Genomic DNA, 19,881 nt, shown 5'->3' on the forward strand with positions numbered 1-19,881 from the left:
GAACTTATCGTCCCTCCCGTCGGCATGGTGGTGGACGAGAAGACGAGGGGGAGAATGGAGATGCCTATCCACAAATTCAGCAGGAGAGAATGGAGATATGCAAGCAAATTGGAGGGAAATCGACAGGATTTGACTTTCCTGTCGCCGACTACGAGGGTCCACACGACGTTTCGCGCCAAATTCTTTCGTCCGGAGTCCCCGAGCGCGCCTCGGGGGACCGGGAATGGCGTGGGCTCGCCGGATGGATGAAGGGCCAAATCCGGACGAAACGAGGAACCGGGGGTCGCAATTGGACCGAATTTCGCCGTCCGGATGGGAAAAACGGCGCTCGGGGACCTCGTCGGGGAGACGAGTGGAGATGCTCTAAGAGCATGGATATATTTTCCGTAAAGAGGAGTCCTACTACATGCAAGAGTAGTAGAGCGAGTTTGTTTTTTAAAATTCAGGAGGCAAAGATCCAAGGAAGGAGCGATGACATGCTACAAAGCACCCTGTCCTCCCATTTTAAAACAACCGGCAACCGTCTTGGACGGGGAGTGATTCTCCTCCTTGTTTTCCTCCCTGTATACCGATGTGCGGATAGTTTAAGTCTAGGCGGCACAGAGCGCAGATCGATTGAGAACGACCATGAAGTATTGAATTGATGCACTAGCCAAGTTACCAAAAGTCCGAACTGTTGGAAAGGGGAAAGGGCTAGGAGTATATGTGAACACTGCCCCTTACATCTAGGCTAGACAAACGAGAAGACACTAGACGTGGATAATCGGTAGCTGCAACTATTTGGAGTAAATTAAATAGTGTGTTGGGTAGGATTTGATCTCGTGACCTTGTGGCTCTGATACCATATTGAATTGATGCGCTAGACAGAAGTTTTCCAAAGGTCCGAACTATTGAAAAGGGCTAGGCTATATATTTTAACATAGAGCACGGCCACGCACATGTCATGGGGGAGCTTGGCCACCGCGAGCACGTCTCCTACAAGCTGTCCTTCCCACCTCGACCCATCTCCTCTTGTGGAGGTGCTCCTTTGGGGGGGGGGGGAGTTTGCCCATGGAGGTGCTTCCATGGAGATACTCCAACAAGACATAGTTTCGCTTGAAATAGGTCAAAACCGAACCTCCCTACTAGAATCGAGTCTTGTTGTCGATGAATTGAGATTGGCTAGCGCCGGCGGGAGTGTTGACTCGCATCGAGTTCACCACAAATATCCACCAAAAACTGGCTCTGGGAGGTATTGATGTGTCAACATTCGAGACATTGCAAAATATTTTGCGATTTTTACAGTTTTTGAAGATCTATTCGACATGTATATTTAGACTTGCTAAAAATATTTAAGCTTAACCATTTTTACGGAATCTGCTAGAGTCCCTCCTGTACAAGTCTGTCGCTGCAGCTATTAATTATGAGTGCACGCAAGGCACTTTCTAAGAGCAATTCCAATAGTATAGCCAACTCTTGGCTATAACAAGATGTCATATCATTTGTAGTCATTATATAGCTAACATGTACAATAGTTGGCTATAAGAATGTAGTACTTTACTAATATATGGCCCACCTTTCACTCTCACAAGGTGCCTAGGAGCGCGTGTGCGAGGTCGGCTATTGCATAGTAGCCCACCTTCCTTCTCTCCTCTTCTCTCTCCTCCAACTCATCTAAAATATATTATTTAATGTCTTATAGTCAGCTGACTGAACTCTATTGTACTTGCTCTAAGGACGATATGAATGCACCCCCGTTGATTCATGTTCTGCCCAATAAACGTGGTTGATGTGCTCATGTGCACACGTTTGTCGACCGTGCTGCTGCACAACCGCACCTTGAGCGGTTTGGCGATCAGCCGTGGTTGCACGGCTGCAGCTTTTCATGTTTGGCCGGAGGGTTTGGCGATCAGTCAAGTCATGCCCACGTACGTAAAAAGGCGGAGTTTGACAAACAAGAAGGGGTACTGATCGATCATTAGCAGGTGAATTAAATTAATGGACTATGTTTGGTGCCTACGGATAGATGAGAAAAAGATGGATTGTTGGTGGTGTAGTCGTGACGTGGTCGTGTTGACCTTGGCAACTATAGTAGACAAGAGTGACTGCTGGTCTGCTAGTAATTTAACTACCTGTCCTACAGTAAACAATCTGGCTAGCTCAAAGAAATTTTGGTGGGTGTGGCTAGCTAGAGATAGGAATAGGAATAGGATACTGTGGTGATGGAGGAATGAGGATACTGGCTTCTCACCTTGCCGTGAGCGCGAAAGCACATATACAGCTCTCTTCGCCTCCATCTGAGAGGCAGCTAGGCCAAAAACGATGTCAGATAATATCTGTGACGGTGATGATCGTGAACATCGATGGGCTTGCAGTTGCACCCAGGTGGCCAGGGCATTGCGCGGCTAGGGACGTACGGGGCCACGAGTGAACGTGTGTGTGTGAAGTGACCACGCGCGCATGGTGACGTAGCAGCAGATTTCTTCTTTGATAGACCGTGCCGTGCATGCCACTAGCGGCGCGGGCTTTGGATACCGTCCCGTCGGCGCCGTGGCGGGTGTGGTTGGTGCCGAGCCTATGGGCGACAGGATTAGAGGCGCGATGCGTGCGTCTTGTCACCATCCTTCACTTCCATCAGGTTTGCCTTCGTGTCGACATGTGTGCGTCTATACGGTGGTCTCTGTACACTCCGCATTTTTAATATGTAGGTATATCTAGATTTTTTCAAAAAACTTGTAACACCTTTTTGGGTACGGAGGAAAGTACCACTCAGGTGTTGAAAACGTAGCAACGAATTGCGACACACTATGTTCTCCTTGCTTTTGTTGCCTTGCTTACAACTCTTAAGTTGAGGCCTTGTTTTGTGAACTAGTGGTTCTGAGAGGATTAGTGGGGTTTAATCTAAAAGAGATCGGGTGAAACCACTTCCCTTGGCTAATCCCCTGAAAAACTCTTCCACCCTCTTCCGCAGCAGGTTGTGGCGGCCAAGAACCGTGAGATCTTGGGGCGGCTACTCAGGTAGGCATATATGATGCATTGGGTGTCGCTCGTGCCTCCATGGACGACATCGCCGCGGTGGGCCGCAATCTCTCCAGTGGGAGTAAGAGAGGAACACACGAGGATGGAGATAAAATGCGAGGTCTAGATCATGGATCGGGGATACGGAAAAAAAAAACGCTAGCATCTCGTGGTTTCCCGGGGATATATGGGGATCAACCCATCTAAACCCTGCCTACAAAACGGTCCATCGAGGATTATTTAGGATCTCAGGATAGGCTAGTTTTATCCCCAAAAATACCTCTGAATACTCCTCCACAAAATGTGGACTAAGTGGTTTTGTTGTCTCGTTGACAACTATTTGACCGATACAATAATATTTTTACAAGCACGAAATGTGCAAAAATCCTCTTTCTAACGCGGCTACGAGATCGACCTAGACCATGGTGGTTCTTACGGCTACAAGATCGCGTGAACAAAATTGAGAGGGGCCTAAGCTTCATGGAGCCACGTAAGAACGACTTCGTCTTCAACCCGAACTCGTCGCTCTACTTTATCGCCGACCAATTTCCTGACTTACTTGACATCTGTGAGATGCGCCTACTTTTCTCGTAGATGACCCCAAAAGTGGAATTATTCGAGTAGTATCCATTTCTCCTACTTTTCTCCACATTTTATTGAGTGGCCATGATACAAATAAAAACAACATGGATAGTTATAAAGATGGTATCCTTACTAATTGGATAAGAAAATTCTTACTATTCTCTCTCTTTGTTTCAATTCAAGAGGCAATTGGAAAATAGAACAACAAATACAAAAATATGTAATGAACTCTAGTACTGAATGGTACGGTCAAATGCAACATTTTATTCACTCGGGTATGACTGTGTCATAGTTCTATATGCAGTTGGAATGAGTTTTCCATTGGATGAACCGCATTGCTCATATTGGTCATGAGAAGAACAAATAGGAGTAGTATGTTTATCTAACTGTTGTACATCATGCAATATAATATCTTCACTGGATTATTCTACGCCGTGGTTTCTCCACCATGTGTAAGCCACCCGATGGATATTGCCATCACGAAACCACGGCAGGCGTAGCGCCAATCGAGCACCTGACTCTCGTAGATGGGTTCTTTTGCCTAGCACCTGACAAAATGAACAGGGCATCGACCGCAAATCATGATCCTGAGATAAACCATGAATTAGCAAAACTACTAGGAATAAAATCCTAGTGTCGCCGCGCTAAGTGTGCGGGCTGTACGTACGTTTAATTTTGTTATCGAGGTGACTAAACAGAATAGCATTACCCGATTCTTGAACTTAAGACCTCAAAACTCTTGTACCCTAGTAAATTGATGTACTAGCTAAACTTTCAAAAAATCTGAACTATCGAAAAAGGTAAGAAATATATTTTAACAGCCGCCGGTAGATGTTTGGGCCGTACGTGCCCTTAGATTTATATCGATCGAGGTGACTAAATGGAATGGCGCTAGGAGTGGTTGCAACGGACCGAAGAAAATCCAGCTGATTGTGATGACCGAGGTCGTGCATGCTTCAGCTAATATAAAACTGCTCCGGTAGCAGATTTTCAAACATATTTTAGACAGAACTCGACTAGCTACTTACAAGTGTACTGCTATTATAGCGGGGGCGTGCTTCAATGTCCCCCTCCTAACAAAAATATGGATGATACCATCCCAAAAATCGAATATTTCTGAAAAAGGCTGGATCATATAATCCGTGAATTTCATGTCTAATCTCACTAGCCGCCTGAAAATTCATGGCCGTCGACGCGACTCCAACACCTGCCACCGTTGTATGTGTGGCTCCCCAACTCGACGGCGGCGGCCACCATGTCGGGGCGAGCGGTGGGCTTGCTTTTTCGAGTGGCTCCCCAGCTCGGCATCGGCCGCCTCTAGGGTGCGGTGAGCGGCAGGCTTGATTTTCAACGTGGCTCCCTAGCTTGGCGGCCGTGACCTCCATGGCGTGGCGAGCATCGAGCTTGCTACGTCTGCGTGACAGCCAAGTCAACAGAAACGGCCTCGCTAAATATGTGTGGGCGGTGACCTTGCTATGCACGGGAAAATGACCCGTAAATTACATATTAACCGATGTGTTAATGGCATATTTATCCTTTTCTATTAATCGTTAATTAAACATAGTTTATCTCGTCCCATCCCGTACATGTTTGCCCATGAACCAAACACACACATTAAGTCAACCCACGAAGGGATATCAGTAGATCCTAGCCGTCTAAATAGAACAAAGTTTAGAGGGGGGGGGGGGGACACCGGAGCAAAAACCATTATAGTGTACATAAAACATCGATACATGTAAAACGATAGAATATCGTCATGCAAATCGTACTATCAAACAATCACTACATGTCATGAACCATGCTTTGCACTTGATAGCATAAACTTTCTTTTTCTCCGAAAAAGTCCATCGATCTATTAGTACAAAAACCCTAAAAATAGAAGAAAAAAAAGGCACCCGACAATTACAAACATGGCAAGTCATGTACTCTTGTACGTAACATATACTCCTCACGATCATTGTACTAGCATTGTATTTCCTTTCAAAAGAAAATTATACTCTATTTCCCCATGCATCCTCACGATCGACTTGGACAAACGCACAACGAACTGAGTAATGGACAGCCGAATCCGAAGCCGTGGATGATAGGGATTGCACGTAGCATTCCACTCCAAGGAAATGGGATCTTATGTGATCGGAGACTTGAAGATGGACCGCGACCGATGGCCTCGGGCCCTCGGCCTAGATCGTCAGCCAGGCATGCTTACGAGTAACACTACTACACGGTAGATATTTAGAGGCACTTTGCCCTGGGGCACTTTTCAAAGTGCCCCTAAATACCCCTCTTTAGAGCTAGACTTTGACCGAAATGCCTCTAATGCCCTAGCTATTGGGGCAGTTTGGAGAAGTGCCCCAATTGGTATACACCTATTGAGGTAGTTTGGAGAAGTGCCCCAATTGGTATACACCTATTGAGGCAGTTTGGAGAAGTGCCCCAATTGGTATATACCTATTGGGGCAGTTTGGAAAAGTGCCCTAATTGGTATACACCTATTGGGGTAGTTTGGAGAAGTGCCCCAATTGGTATATACCTATTGGGGTAGTTTGGAGAAGTGCCCCAATTGGTATATACCTATTGGGGCAGTTTGGAAAAGTGCCCCAATTGGTATACACCTATTGGGGTAGTTTGGAGAAGTGCCCCAATTGGTATACACCTATTGGGGCACTTTGACAAGTACCCCAATTGGTATATACCTATTGGGGCAGTTTGAAGAAGTGCCTCAATTGATGTACATCTATTGACCTCAATTGATGTACATCTATTGAGGTAGTTTGGAGAAATGCTCCGATAGGTGGCTACTTTTTTGGGCAGTTTGGAGAAGTGCCCCAATAGGTCCGTCTCTTTTGGGTAGTTTTTGAGACAGTTTGAAGAAGTGTCCCAATAGGTAGCTCCCTTTTGGGCAGTTTTGCAATTGCCCCAATAGCTAGACATGTTTTAGAGACGCCTCGGCAGAAAATACTAGGTAAAAGTACGATCAAGTTATACTAAACAAAAATTGCCCGCATAAACAACAAACTAGGGACATATATCAAGTTCTTACAATAACAGTAAGATGAACATACTTAAGCGTATGCTAGGAAGCATAGGGACACTTCGTAAGTTGATATAAAACGAAACAAACATGAACAAAGAAGTCATGTGATCCCAGTAGCTCGGTAAGTGAAACAAATCCATCTTGAAAACCAAAACCGTCACCATATGCCTAATTATTTTTATAGTACCAAACAACTTGAAAAGGAAGTAGTCAGACAGATAAATGTTACAGCTAGAAAATGAGGCATGCAAAAGAAATAGCAGATAATGGAAGATATGCTTTCTCCATCCACACACAACCCTTTGGCAACCTTGCCGACATATACATCTTCTGAAGCCACGATTCACTATGGTGTTTCTTGGCTTATCACAATAGTATGAGAAATCAATTTATAAAATGTAAGTGATATCTAAGCCAGAGAGAGAAGTTCTTTACTTCAACAGTCAAAAGAAATATGAACCTAATTGGTGCAAAGGTGCTCTGGCCCTCGAGACAGAAAACCTACTATGATCCTCTGTATAGATGGACGCGGTGACGGCAGCAGCAAGGGCAGAGTTCCTATGCCGATATTTGTCAAATAGCCTCCACTCTCGTGCACTACCTGCTCGTGGTCCTAGATTCGCCGGAAAGCTCTTGTACCTTGCCTCTGCCGTGTTAGCCCACATCAGCGCCCATGCTACGTGCATCGACGCCCTCGCACTCATTGTCTCAAAGCATGAACAGGCACCAGCGCGCATCACATTTACCAAAGGAGACGAACGGACCCTGTCAACCAACCCAGTAACAATACATGTCAAATCAACTATCAACAAAGTACACTGGTTTATGAGCTGTACATAAGCTGTCACTTGATGTAGAAAAAATTTAATTCGCTCTAGTGATCATTAATCCACAAAGACTAAGTATTATCCTTACTTTTGGTAAAAAACTTAGTTTAAACCTAGTCACTATGATGAAAAATTATAATCAAACTCAAATAACCAGAACTGCACCATATTATTAACAAACAACTTTCATGCAATAAGAAAAATAATAAAAATCAGAGTAAAGAAAAGATTGGCATTAGAAGAGCAGAGCACCACTAATTGTGTTTTGTTAGGTATACAATAGAACTTAGTTGGGAAGAAGATAAAGACAGTAAAAGCAAATACATGCCTGGCAGGTAGTGACTACAGATTACTTATTTTCACTTTGTCTACTTATAAAGTATTTGTGAAGGAGAAACTTAATGTGGGCAAGCTTAATTATATTCTTGTATTGCACAAATGTTAAAATACTATGCTTACATGTGTTTAACAATCAATTATTGGTGGCGCTATACTTGGCTCCGGCGACGTTGGCTGATCTCAGGTAATCAACGCTCTCTTGACTGCCCTCTTGGATCAGATTTTTGTTCCGAATAATTTTGATCTAGAGAAGATGCAGAAGTTCAATTTATAAACTCGATGAGGAAAAAAAAAACTCAGGAAGGTAACTGTTGTTACTACTATAATTTCACAAAAACATAAAACAGATTTGCAGTTGCATGGGCATGAAGCTAACTTGAGTAAATTGGTTTTGTATACTGATGGAATGAACAATCTGAAATTTATTTTAGAAGACAACAATTGTTAGGCTACACTTATTCGGAAAAAGCATTAATGAATTTACAATTGAAAAGTTGAATTTACGTCATCTAGAGTTCAACCTAAATGTTGTATAGAGGATGACTCTACTTTGCAACACTCCGAGTGGATAGAAATACATGGAACCTAAGCAACCCTTCGTCGGAACCTGGTTAATCTAGTATTTGTCTAAAACAGTCTTTATATGCATAGAAATGAAATCAACACTTGGCATTTGGTTCCTATTTTGTTGAAACGGCTGTTTGGTAGCTGCTGGCTAATATTTTTTAGACTCCCTTTCAGTATATCGAGTGAGAAAATGTAATGCCAAAAGTAGATGTAGAAGGACATACATGTATACATGTCTAACAACTATAAGGACCCTGCTTGTACGGTTCTACCTCAGTCCACCAAATATGTCTATTAAGATCCCTGTAAACTAGCTATATGCTGCAGTCTTAAAAGGATTTAAGGTTTTTTATGTGAGATTAGAGTTGAGCAATGGCAAGCTTAAATAAAACCTATGAGGCTATAGCATAATGAACCAATAAACTGGGTAAAACAGAGACATAAAACATGAGGAGGCTCAACCGGCCGCTTGCAAAGACGAAAGAGGAACAGCAAGCTACAAACTAAACTTGGAATTCAAATAGCGCTGTTCAAAAAGTTTTCAAACAGAAAATGATATGAATATATAAAGTCATGTAGTTACTCAAGATAATATAGTGAATTACTTAATTGGTGTTATTAACCTAAATCCAGCGGTCTCTGAATTGCATAGAGTGATCTATCGATGACCTGCAATAAGGAACATTCAGCATGTTTTTTCTCGATGTTATTTCTATTTAAGTATAAACTGAATTATGAAAATCCTCGCAGGGATCATAGGAACATTCAGCTTCCTAATTCTAATCACTGTCGAGAGGCTGGTGCTGCTGCTGAGTGTAATACTTTTCATTGTGGTGGTGAAAAACACACATGTGAGCAATTATTCAAGAAGAAGCTTGGCCGTATAGCTTCCTTCATGTAGAAGGCCTGGCAAATACATGTGCATCAGCTCGTACGATGCCAAAAAAAATTTAAGCGTGGTTCACATACCTGCTCCCTATGTGCATTATGCAGATAAGAAAGCACCAATTTCAGAAAGAAAAAACTTGCAGAGACATCAGACAAACCAGGAGGACGATAACTCGATAAGAACTAACAGACTGTAGAATCATCTGTATGCAGAGCAAATAGCCCCACGGAAGTAACAGCAATGCTGTCTAAAAAAGCACGATCTGCTCCTGTAAGAACACAAAACAAACTCAGAAGAAGATAAAGCATCCATAGATAATAAACAGCGACAAAACAGTAGGAAAGAAAAGAAGAAAAGAAATCAACGCGTTACCATCGAGCATATCCACAACAGGCCACTTCCAACCAAATTTCACGTCTCAGACCATCCGCCTCAGATAAAACACCAGAATTCAGAAGAGAGTTCAAACCAACAGATGAAGAAGTAGCAGTCGCTGATAATTGACGGATGAAGTACCAAAACACTGCCGGTTCATGAGCCTCTAGCACCAAGCCCACACCCTCTTTGCCGCCGAGGACGAAGGGGAACTCGTTCCTTCCGGCCACTTTGGGTGGTGGGGTGGCCGTTTTCCTCTGCGTTCCTAATATGAACGAAAACATATGAGCTATGAACGTAAACTTGCATTTATGGAGGAAAAAACAATATTTCCTTCCAGTCCAATAGTTCCAGTCCCAGGCAACACCCTAGTTCATCACCTAATTGTTGAAAGTTGCGAAGCTATGGTTGTTGCAGAGATCCAGGCGCGCAAAATTCATCAAAATTAACCTTGAAATTCCCAGCAGAGCAAACAAACGACTCAGACCTAGTCTTAAATCCTCCAATTAACTAACTGCCTAGGGAAAGTTTGAGTGGAACGAGTTTTTTCTATATGAGCATGGTGTAGACATAAAAAGCTATGCCTTATTTTACACTGCTCTATCTTTTTCAGCAGTGCTCGAATCATGAATAAGAACTTGCTACATAAAAATCATGAACAAAGCCTTGCCAACATGGCATCTAGGCGCAAATCCAAAAGCATGGGTATTATGTTTCAGAATAGGCTAGATGGCGTACTTGAGTACCAATGTAATCGTTGTCCTTTGCGCTCAACAAACACTGGGACATGGGCCGCCGCCGCCACGGTGGCTTGCTACAACATTAGGAGGGTGTTGTACTGCTGCCGCCACTGATGGAGGCTAAGCTGCTACTACTGCTGCCTTGTACCTGCACCCTCAACTTCTCATCAAAGCGACTCTAGCCGTCGCTGAGTGCAAGAACAACCTGAAATAAATAGTTGCAGTTGTAAGAAACACAATAATAGACATGTTATATGAAGATGATGTGAGAATTAACCAAGAATTAATACATCGGCTCAGCTTGTTCTTGCCTACAAACTGCATTTAGACTGAAGCATTAGAACTTTAGAAGTTCAGAAATGTTTTTCTCCATGAAACTTTTGATGCGTATAAACATACAATTTAGAACATAGTTTTTGCCTAAATACATCGGCAATCCTTCTACGTTTGTACAGTAGCTTCTAACTTGACTTGTGAGTACAATGCTAGCGCTATTTGACAATGGTAGGCTTAGGTAAGCTGTACTCGGTTGTAATTTGTAAGCTAGAAGAAACGCAAAGTTTGCTGCTAGGATGAGATGAACTGACAAGGGCATGCCAAATAGAACATAATCCGTATTGGAAGAGTTATCTTTCGAAGAGACTACAGACGAATCGAATTTGAATCGAGATGACGGGGGCGACGGATTACCAGTCGCGGGCGAGGTGGGGAGGGGCGTCGACCATCCACTCCGGGAGCATGATCTGGCGGGCGAACCAGCGGCGCTGGTCGGGGCCGCGGAGCTTGGATGCGGCCGCGGCGACTTCGGCGACGGAGGGATCGTCTCCCCGTGAGCTTCGGGGGAGGTAGGTGGTTGGTCGTCGGAGGAAGACGACGCGGGGGACAGGAGGGAGTTGGAGAGGCTGCGTGCGCGCGCCTGGGCGTCGGCGCGCCGGGCGGACTGAGTCCGGAGCGCGGAGTCGCGGTGGCGCTGCTGGTCGGAGATTGTGGCGCGCTTGTAGGGCCGGCGGGGGTCGTGCTGCGGCGGCGCCATGGCTGACGGAGGTGGACGGCGTCGGGGGATCCGCTTAGACGAGGATGGTTTTGATTTGGGCTGGACTGGCGCTCGGGCCATAGGATTGTACGGTTATCGTTCAGAATAGAATAAACTGTAAGGACTAAAATGAAAACTGCATAGAAAGATATGGAAAACGTCTATCTCGTCGTCTCGCCATTCTCTTAAAAAAATGGAGCCACCGCGCCCGCGATACGGGTCCCCTCTCGCGCCAGCGATGCCGCCGCCACCGTCTGCCGCCGTCCCGGCCAACGCTGGCCGCATACGACGCCGACACTCACCGGCGAAGCTGCGCCTTGGTCTGCTCCACTGGATCCCCATCCACGCATCTTCGTTCCGCCCCCGAGCACGACGCAGCGTCTAACCCTAGCCGGGGGTTCGGCTCGGTCGCCGTCGCGGTTCCCGCGCCACCGCGCCTCCTGCTGATCCCCTACGTCGTCTCTTGCTCCTCCTCGACTCCCCGTGCTCCTGCTCCTTCGCCTCTTTTGCGTGCGGCTTGGCCTGACCGTGTGGTGGCGCCGCCCGGTGGCGGTGTTGCTGCCGTTGCCGCTCTCGCCTCCTCTTCGAGGCTATGCTCCTTCGACCGTTAGTGTATCTCAACAAGCTCTGCCACCTCTCTCTCCTCTCTCACTGGTTTGTTTCGAATGGTATTACAGCCTGCCTACCATGTGTTTGTGAAAATGCTTCTTAGGCATAGGCAATTTAGGTCTGTCTCTTTTGTGCCGTTTACTTCTCATGTTCGTTAGCAGATAGGTTTGGTGGCGTATTATAGTGTAGAATTAACATGCGTTGTGCCACTTATTGAGTTGATTAATGAAACAATTGTGCTCCCCATCCATTCTTCATGTACTCTGCGAGTAGGGTTATCAACCAATGGACAATAGTATGTTAATTTGTTCCAGAAGGAAAACCCTACCTGTAGGTGCCTTTTATAGTCTTCCTATTCGCCAAAGTTGTGTCTGGTCAATTCCTCATGTAACCGTTACCAGAGATTTCATTTAGATTTTAGTGATTTAACAAAATTCAGTCCTGTTTCTGATGCCCTCTTCTTGCTATCACCAAAAGTAGATTATCACTCTTGCTATCAGTAATTGTTTCCATTCATTGACTCAAATTTAACGAACCGTATTGCAGGGACTGCAATCGATTTGTTGTCCCCAATCGTCATTGAGGGAAAAGCTTGCTGGGATCTGTACATCGATGGACTTGTCGTGTTCTGATGGTAATTTACTTGATGCACTAGCTGTTGCGATAAAGGTAATATGTGGTTTCTATTGCTTCAGCAGATGCATCCCTTGTAATTTCAATTTATATCTTTTGATGCAAGTGTTGGTGATGCCATATTAACTTGACCTCAGCATATATTTTGGTTAAGAAGTGTCATCAATTTTCTTATAGTCCATTGTAGTGGTTATTTAAATTAAGAAGGTCATATTTGCCATTGCTAAGAAATACATAAAATGAACTAATGGAAGACCTTTATACCTCCCCAGTCCTCTTAAAATAAAAACAAGAATGAAAAATTTGTTCATATACCTGCTTCTGTGTTCTGGATCTTATGCTAGCTGGCAGAGCTTGTTGAGGTTGTCCCTTAGCTAGGTTGGCTTGTGTAGAATTAACATGTGTTGTGCTTCCATTTACTTACCTTCATTATAATGGTCTTCTATCTATGCTTCACACATGAGCTATGTTTGCATCATATGAAATATGTCTACCCTTTAATCATGCAGAATATTTCTAGATTTAAAGGATGGGCTAACCTACCGTTGCATATTTGTTGGGAATGGACATGTCTGGATTCTATTCTTCAAGTGCATTGATAGTTGTGTAGTGGTACCTATATTTTGACATATACCAACCTTGTTTTTCTAAATCATGTTTCTGAAGCTTGTGTGAACACTGAGATGGTGTCTATAAAATCTTTGTACCTATGGATTATTTACTTTGCTATGTACTTTAATTGTGAGAGAAACCCAAAAAAGGTGCCTTAGTAATATTGGTCATTGCCAAAAAAAAAAAGAGAGAAGCTGCACGGGCAATATTGATCGACTGTAAACTGTAGTGAAGATTATATGTATAATTTGTTTGAGACACGGATATATAGTATGTCCTGATTTAATTTAATAATTTCACTGTAGAATTCCAACTGTGTCTGTCTCATCACTAGTCATCAGCATGTGTTGCTGCATTTGGAAAACCAAACCTTTCTGTGGTATGAATTGTGTATAAAGTGTGCAATAATGGTAGTGTAGTCTCAAACTTAGTAACAATTTAATTTCCTCCACAATCTGTAGGTATTACACAATTTGTATGGCAATAGGCTGGTTTACTTTATATTTCTTGGAAAGAATACATGTTTCCCTTTAATATTCATCATATGGAGTTGCCAACTATTGGTACTGTGAATTATATTAAGATAATTTGCATGGTTTAATATCTTAATCTTCTCTTCAGCGAGATGGTGAGCTCTTCCCTATTTCCCAGTGGTGCTGCCGATAAGCGAGATGTACGTTTTGTTCCTTGGATCTGCTCTGGTGAGTTAATCCCTGTTTCGCTCTTTAACGCTTTGGTTACCTATGTTTGACCTAAACTTCTCTAAAATATTATCATGATTTTGGTGATACTGTGACTTGTGTGCTATGAAAATTAAGGTTATTAAGATGAATGGCATTTGTATAAGGCTAGGTGTATTTCTTCTCTTCAAAATTATTGACGAAATCATTGATGGAGTTTTATAGTTGTATTGTACTGCTAGTTTACTACCATATTAAAAGAAGTATTTGAGTGTGGAGTCAATAGCATCTATTTTTTGTTGTCTTGTTTATGATCTACAAAAGAGAAACATATACCCGAAAACGACATTTATCTGCTCCCGCACGCTTTGATTCGGTAAAACCTAGTGAGTTTTTTTTTTGGCCCTTTAAGTATATCATGGCGTTCGGACCTATTGTCTCCATAAGACCATAAGCAACTATGTTTAAAAGGAAATGTATTGAAAAAATATACAAAATGTATGTGCAACACTACAGAAAGAATAAACTCAGAATATGTGAGGGACCTGTAAGTGAACTAAATGTATGTGCATTGCTACCGAAAGAATAAACTCAAAATGTATGTGCCTTAGATTCAGCTTGACAAATCTGACATTCTCAAATTTCGTTAAAAAGGTCATACAGAATAAGTCTACACGCTCTTTAAACAGCCAACACGAGTCACTATCTATCTCACCTGTAAAAAAAGCAAACTGAACAAAACAGAATCTTCACTCTCTCCACTGCTCTCAGAAGCCAGACCTCGCCTACTTCTCACATGGCCTTCCCCGTCGTGTGCTGTCATGCCCCATGTCCTTGCCCTGCTGTTGTATCTAACGACATCATATGGCCTAGCCCCTCCTCTCCCACGGCTTCGCAGAGTGCCGGTCTCCTTCAGTTTGCTGCCGTCTCGGTTTGACTGGCCGTGAGGCCGGTTCTGGGTGGAGACAAAGTCGAAGGTGTGGCACAGATGCCTTGCATATTGAGCCAGGCCACCAACCGCTGAGACCCTTGCTGGCACCACCACTGGCACCTGTCGCGCCTGCTCTCCCATGCTGCAGCAGTCCCTGGTCGATGCCGCAGAGGCAACTGCTGATTGCCTGGTTCCCGAGCATGACAGGCAGACATGAAAAAACCTAGGTGCGCGCTGTGGCACTGACAGATGGACGGGATTGAGGGTGTCTTGGCGAGGGATTTGGTGGGGCACTTCGGCAGCGGTGTTGTGTGGCTTCAGATCATACCTTGTCACCGATGGGGATTGATCATAGTGTTAGATTGACTCCACTGGTGAAGGTATAATTTAAGTTTTACTGGGGCAAAATCAGTGGAATATATAACTGCTTGTGCACAACCTGGGATATAATTTCAAACAATTGGTGAAGGTTATCCACAGATATGTAACTAAAGCTTATGTTCCTTTATTCTTTCTCTAAAACCCTGATGTTTTTTGGCACTAGGCGAAACAACTGTGCACACTATAAAGCAGCAATTCATGAGAAAAACAAATAAGACAGAAAATAGGAAGCCAGATGTAAACTTAATTCATTTTTCAATAAGTTATAGTCTTCCTATCAATGTGTAAGCTGAGCACTTGATTGACAATGTAGTTGCAAACATATCTGTTGATGAAGAGTAAGATCACGGAACTCATGAAAGTATTACCGTAGAAGCCTACAACAAGTAGTTGTTTGGCATCTGCTTGAAACACGATCCTTCCTTCACTTCCCCACGCTTTGGCAACTTCAATTCACGCGTGTTGCATCATTCTAAAACACTATCTATTAATTAAAAGGAAATGACAATAACAGAAAATAAACATCGTTGTTAAATGGAAAATGATGTCTCGCCTCGTGTTGATAGACTGGACAAAGGTGATGAAGTGATTGGTGAGAAGGAAATATCCATATACTTATTTTAACGCATAACTCTGGAAGCTCCACTCTAACTGTATGATATTCCTCAAATTTGCAGTTATCATGTACAATGGTCATACCAAAACGTTTGAGTAACAGATAGATTTCAATAATTCAACCGAGAGTTGACATGATAAAATTTACATGCAGAACATGCCATGACATTAAATTCCTTATATATGTACATCATAGTGTTTATTACCTTGATCTGCAATCTTCTTTGGCTACTCAAAGTTAGCAATGTTTAGAGTAGCACTATGGCGTTGCTGTTACGGATTTTCATCGTTCGATTTGTCTGTCTGGTCTTTAAAAGGGGTATGCTCACCCAGTAATTTGCAGTGAGCATGTTCAGTGATCACTACAAAACGATCGAGTAAGAAATAGATTTTAATAATTTAATCTAGAGTGCACATGACACATTTATATGCTAAACATGTGACATTAGATTCCTCACATACGTAGAAGATTATATGTTTAATACCTTGATATGCACTCTTTAAATATATACTTGATTTATATGAAGATAAACTTTGGCGATTCCTTCAAGATCTTTAACATCAGCCTGGCATCATTGTTCAGTCATATTCCTTGTTTACCTTCTTAAACTTGCATTTACATTCATAAGCCTGTAGTAGCCACATACGTACTGGAAGCAACATAAATCCAGCAGATTTTGACATAGCAAAAATATTAAGGAACTCCTTAAGAATCACATGTGTTGTAGAGTGCTAGCAAGTGACCTTTTTTTTTGTCTACCCGCATGCACTAAAGCTCAGTGTGTGGGAGATGCCTGCTATTTATCTTAGACGTGTCGCAGCCATAGATACTTCTCCACCTTCTTTTTTATTGCTTTGTAATACCCTGCAAATTTAGGGAAAGCAAATACGAAATTATAGCTTAACACAAAATCCAGGGTTCTTATGAGTAACCCTTATGCTATACACCTTGCCACCATTATGCAAAGTAATCTACAAATGGAATTATAGATGGCGCAAAATCGATACTTTTATCAATAGAATTCACTGTAAGTAGTACTGAATTTAAACCTACAAAAAATGGTATATCCATAGTACTGAATTTAAACCTACCCTCCATTCAAAATCTGGCCAACATATTAAGACCATTCATCTAACTTTTGGTTAACTCAAATTAAATTTCATTTATAAGAAATTTTTCACCAACAGGGGCATATCCATCGGTAATGCATGAATCACTAAAAGTATCAATTCCTGCAAGATAGATTATTAGTAAAAGGAACTAAATGCATATGCAAGAAACACTTAGCTCCTATACTGGTCGCCGGTCCTGGTCCTAATTGACAACCTGCATCTGCATCATGCAGCAAAAAATTAGAGATAGGAGTAAAGGGAAGGGAGAAAATGGAAGGAGAGGGAAGAAGAGCCACATTTCATCCACCGCCAGCCGGCGAACTCGGGCTATGGCAGCCTCGCGCATCCATACCCGTTCGTCGTCTGCCCCGTGCAGCTTCAGGCCACCGCGCACCCTTATCAACCGCTGCCTGGGATGGGTTATTCAGGTTGGGACACCTCCCGTTCCCTCCAGCATGCGTGGTCTTCGTGCTAGTTCTGACCACCAACGCCGCAGCCATTGTCAGGCAGAGATTGAGAATGGAGAGGGGAAAGGAGTGACGGGATTTCGGGGTAAGGTTCCGAAGGTAGGAGACAAGAGTCACAACCAAAGAAGAGATGGGGAGGAGCAGCTGGATTAGATTAGATTTGATCTGTACAATTACATAACGTTCTTTGGTAAGTGAGATGTGATTTGATGACGTGATTAGCGTCCTGATATTGGCAAGTTATTGAATGCCGCTGCGTGACTATGGCAATCCCGTTACTGCTCCTATTGTTGTATTTTTGGGAAGTATGATGGATGGCTGGATGACAAGCGGAAGATGTTTTATATGATTAGACGGTCTGGATGTGTTGAATATTTGACATCAAACATTTTTGACGACGTACGGACTCGCATGTAATAGTAAAGATTGAGGCATGGGTCATGTATTATTTGAACGAGTATTGATTTGTATCTGCTTACTGTGTGAAGTGAAGTTGTAAAATAACTATGCTATGAAATCTGTTTTGACCACTCACAAGTTTGTTTTTTTTGTAAAATATGTTCTTATAATATGCAAGTCATGTATTTGCCACTAAAAATTGGGATTTACTGAATTTTGAGTAAACTACTGATATGTTGTTTTTTTCTAGTTCAAACGTTCATCCTGTTGTGGTCGTGGCACATACTCCGGAAGCAATTCAGTTCGCTCTAGGCCTTACCGATGGCATTATTTATATCATGGTTGGAAGCTTGCAGTTTTTACTTCAACTTTCAGTTAAAACCTGATATTTAGAATGCTGTGAAGTTACATGTATTACATATTTGTAATGATGTGATATATAGAGTTCTGGATTATGTATATGTATTACAGTGTCGCTGGTACATTTGTACATTTGGATTATGTGCATGTACATTGCTGTTTATATTTGCCTCTATTATTACACTGAAGCATTTTCCTAGATTTGCCTCTAATGTGCTTTGGGGCATTTCTTAGAGTTGCTGCTAATTGTGTTTTGGGGCAGATCTCAAAGTGCCCCTAAAAGCTTTTTGGGGCAGATCTCAAAGTGCCTCTAAAAACCTTTAGAGGCAAAATTTAAACTACCTCTAAAAACCTTTAGAGGCAAATCTCAAAGTGCCCCTAAAAACCTTTAGAGGCAAAATTTAAACTGCCCCTAAAAACCTTTAGAGGCAATATTCAAATTGCCCCTAAAAACCTTTAGAGGCAAATCTCAAACTGCCCCTAAAAACTTTTAGAGGCAAAATTCAAACTGCCCCTAAAAACATTTAGAGGCAAAACTCAAACTGCCCCTAAATGTATTTGGGGCATTTCATTCAAAGTGCCCCTATTTCAATTAGGGACACAAGCATCCGGGGCACTTTTTATAGTGCCCCTAAAAGTAATTAGGGGCACTTTGGCTACCTATTGGGGCACTTCGAAGTGCCCCTAAACATAGACCGTACAGTAGTGTAATCGCTACCGTGTCGATCGTACGTGCGGAGTGCGGTGGTGCACAGTGAGAATTAGGAAAAAATATCGATAACTACCCCTGCCACCTTTCTAACGGTGACCAGGTACCGTTATTTATATGTGTCGTCTCGATCTATCGTAGAGTGTTTGCTTCTCTGACCGGTTGTTGCCGCATACGGTGATACGGATATGGATACGGCCGAACGATTAACTCCAGTGACAAGCGGCCGGAGGACCCCGCGCCCAGCAGGCCCACATGCCCGTTGAATTAAGCACGGCAGTTCGTACAGACAGACACAGTTGTTTATGGCTTTGAGTACTTGCAGAGTGTAGCGCTGGGTTCGTTTTGAAAAGCTTGGGGAGGGAAAGATCCAAGGAAGGAGCGACGGCAACGCTACAAAGCGCTCCGTTCTTTCATTTTTGCAACAGCCGGCAAGCGTCTCGGCCGGCGAGCGATTCGCCTCCTTTTGTGTCCCTCACCGCATACCGATGCGCGGCCAGGTTAAACTCTAGGCGGCGCGGCCACAGAGCGCCACGGAGGAATTGACACACTGTCGCCTTGCTTAGACGATCTTCAACACTTTTTTCTCTTTTCCAAACGGGTATCTATCCCTTTTCATTCCATGCAAACGGAAATACTCCCTCCATCGATATCACGGATTTGTTGAAATTTAAACGTATTCATACACTAAAAAAGTGTTCAGATACATTTAGATTTAAACAAGCTTGTGAAATTCATTCATGGACATAGGTAGTAGATTGTCGATAATAAATTACAAGGATAGGATAGGGAAATAGAGCACAAAAACCACCATGGCGTTCGATCTGGAACGTCACTATGCGATGAAAACTGTAACCACTATAACAACAAGTTTCAATTACACTACTTCAACAAAACAAAATACATAAAAATCAACATGCATGGGGACCCTCTCCCCCTGCTCTTGGTCGTCATGGACATGGACCCACTCAGTCAAATACTCGGAATTG

At 43.0% G+C, this 19,881-nt stretch overlaps 2 long non-coding RNA genes across 5 annotated transcripts; one reads left to right on the forward strand and one right to left on the reverse strand.

Moving 5' to 3' along the window:
* Positions 1 to 6,852: 6,852 nt before the first annotated feature.
* Positions 6,853 to 11,148, reverse strand: LOC124676971. 3 transcript variants are annotated; one of them, XR_006993864.1, is made up of 7 exons: positions 11,041 to 11,148; positions 10,349 to 10,555; positions 9,608 to 9,875; positions 9,393 to 9,503; positions 8,952 to 9,252; positions 7,900 to 8,023; positions 6,853 to 7,378 (listed from the first exon to the last, which is right to left on the reverse strand). It is a non-coding gene; the product is annotated as an uncharacterized LOC124676971 (long non-coding RNA). The 3 variants fall into 3 exon arrangements; XR_006993863.1 differs by having other exon boundaries at positions 8,952 to 9,503; positions 9,608 to 9,666; positions 9,752 to 9,875; positions 11,041 to 11,139; XR_006993862.1 differs by having other exon boundaries at positions 8,952 to 9,503; positions 11,041 to 11,139.
* A 481-nt stretch (positions 11,149 to 11,629) lies between these two features.
* LOC124669152 lies at positions 11,630 to 18,346 on the forward strand. Of its 2 annotated transcripts, none has more exons than XR_006992033.1 (3): positions 11,630 to 12,661; positions 13,859 to 13,938; positions 18,074 to 18,346. It is a non-coding gene; the product is annotated as an uncharacterized LOC124669152 (long non-coding RNA). The 2 variants fall into 2 exon arrangements; XR_006992034.1 differs by lacking the exon at positions 18,074 to 18,346 and adding an exon at positions 17,454 to 17,871.
* Positions 18,347 to 19,881: the final 1,535 nt, after the last annotated feature.

The sequence above is a fragment of the Lolium rigidum genome, chromosome 7 (genome assembly GCF_022539505.1).
Source record: "Lolium rigidum isolate FL_2022 chromosome 7, APGP_CSIRO_Lrig_0.1, whole genome shotgun sequence".
NCBI classification, from domain to species: Eukaryota; Viridiplantae; Streptophyta; class Magnoliopsida; order Poales; family Poaceae; genus Lolium; species Lolium rigidum.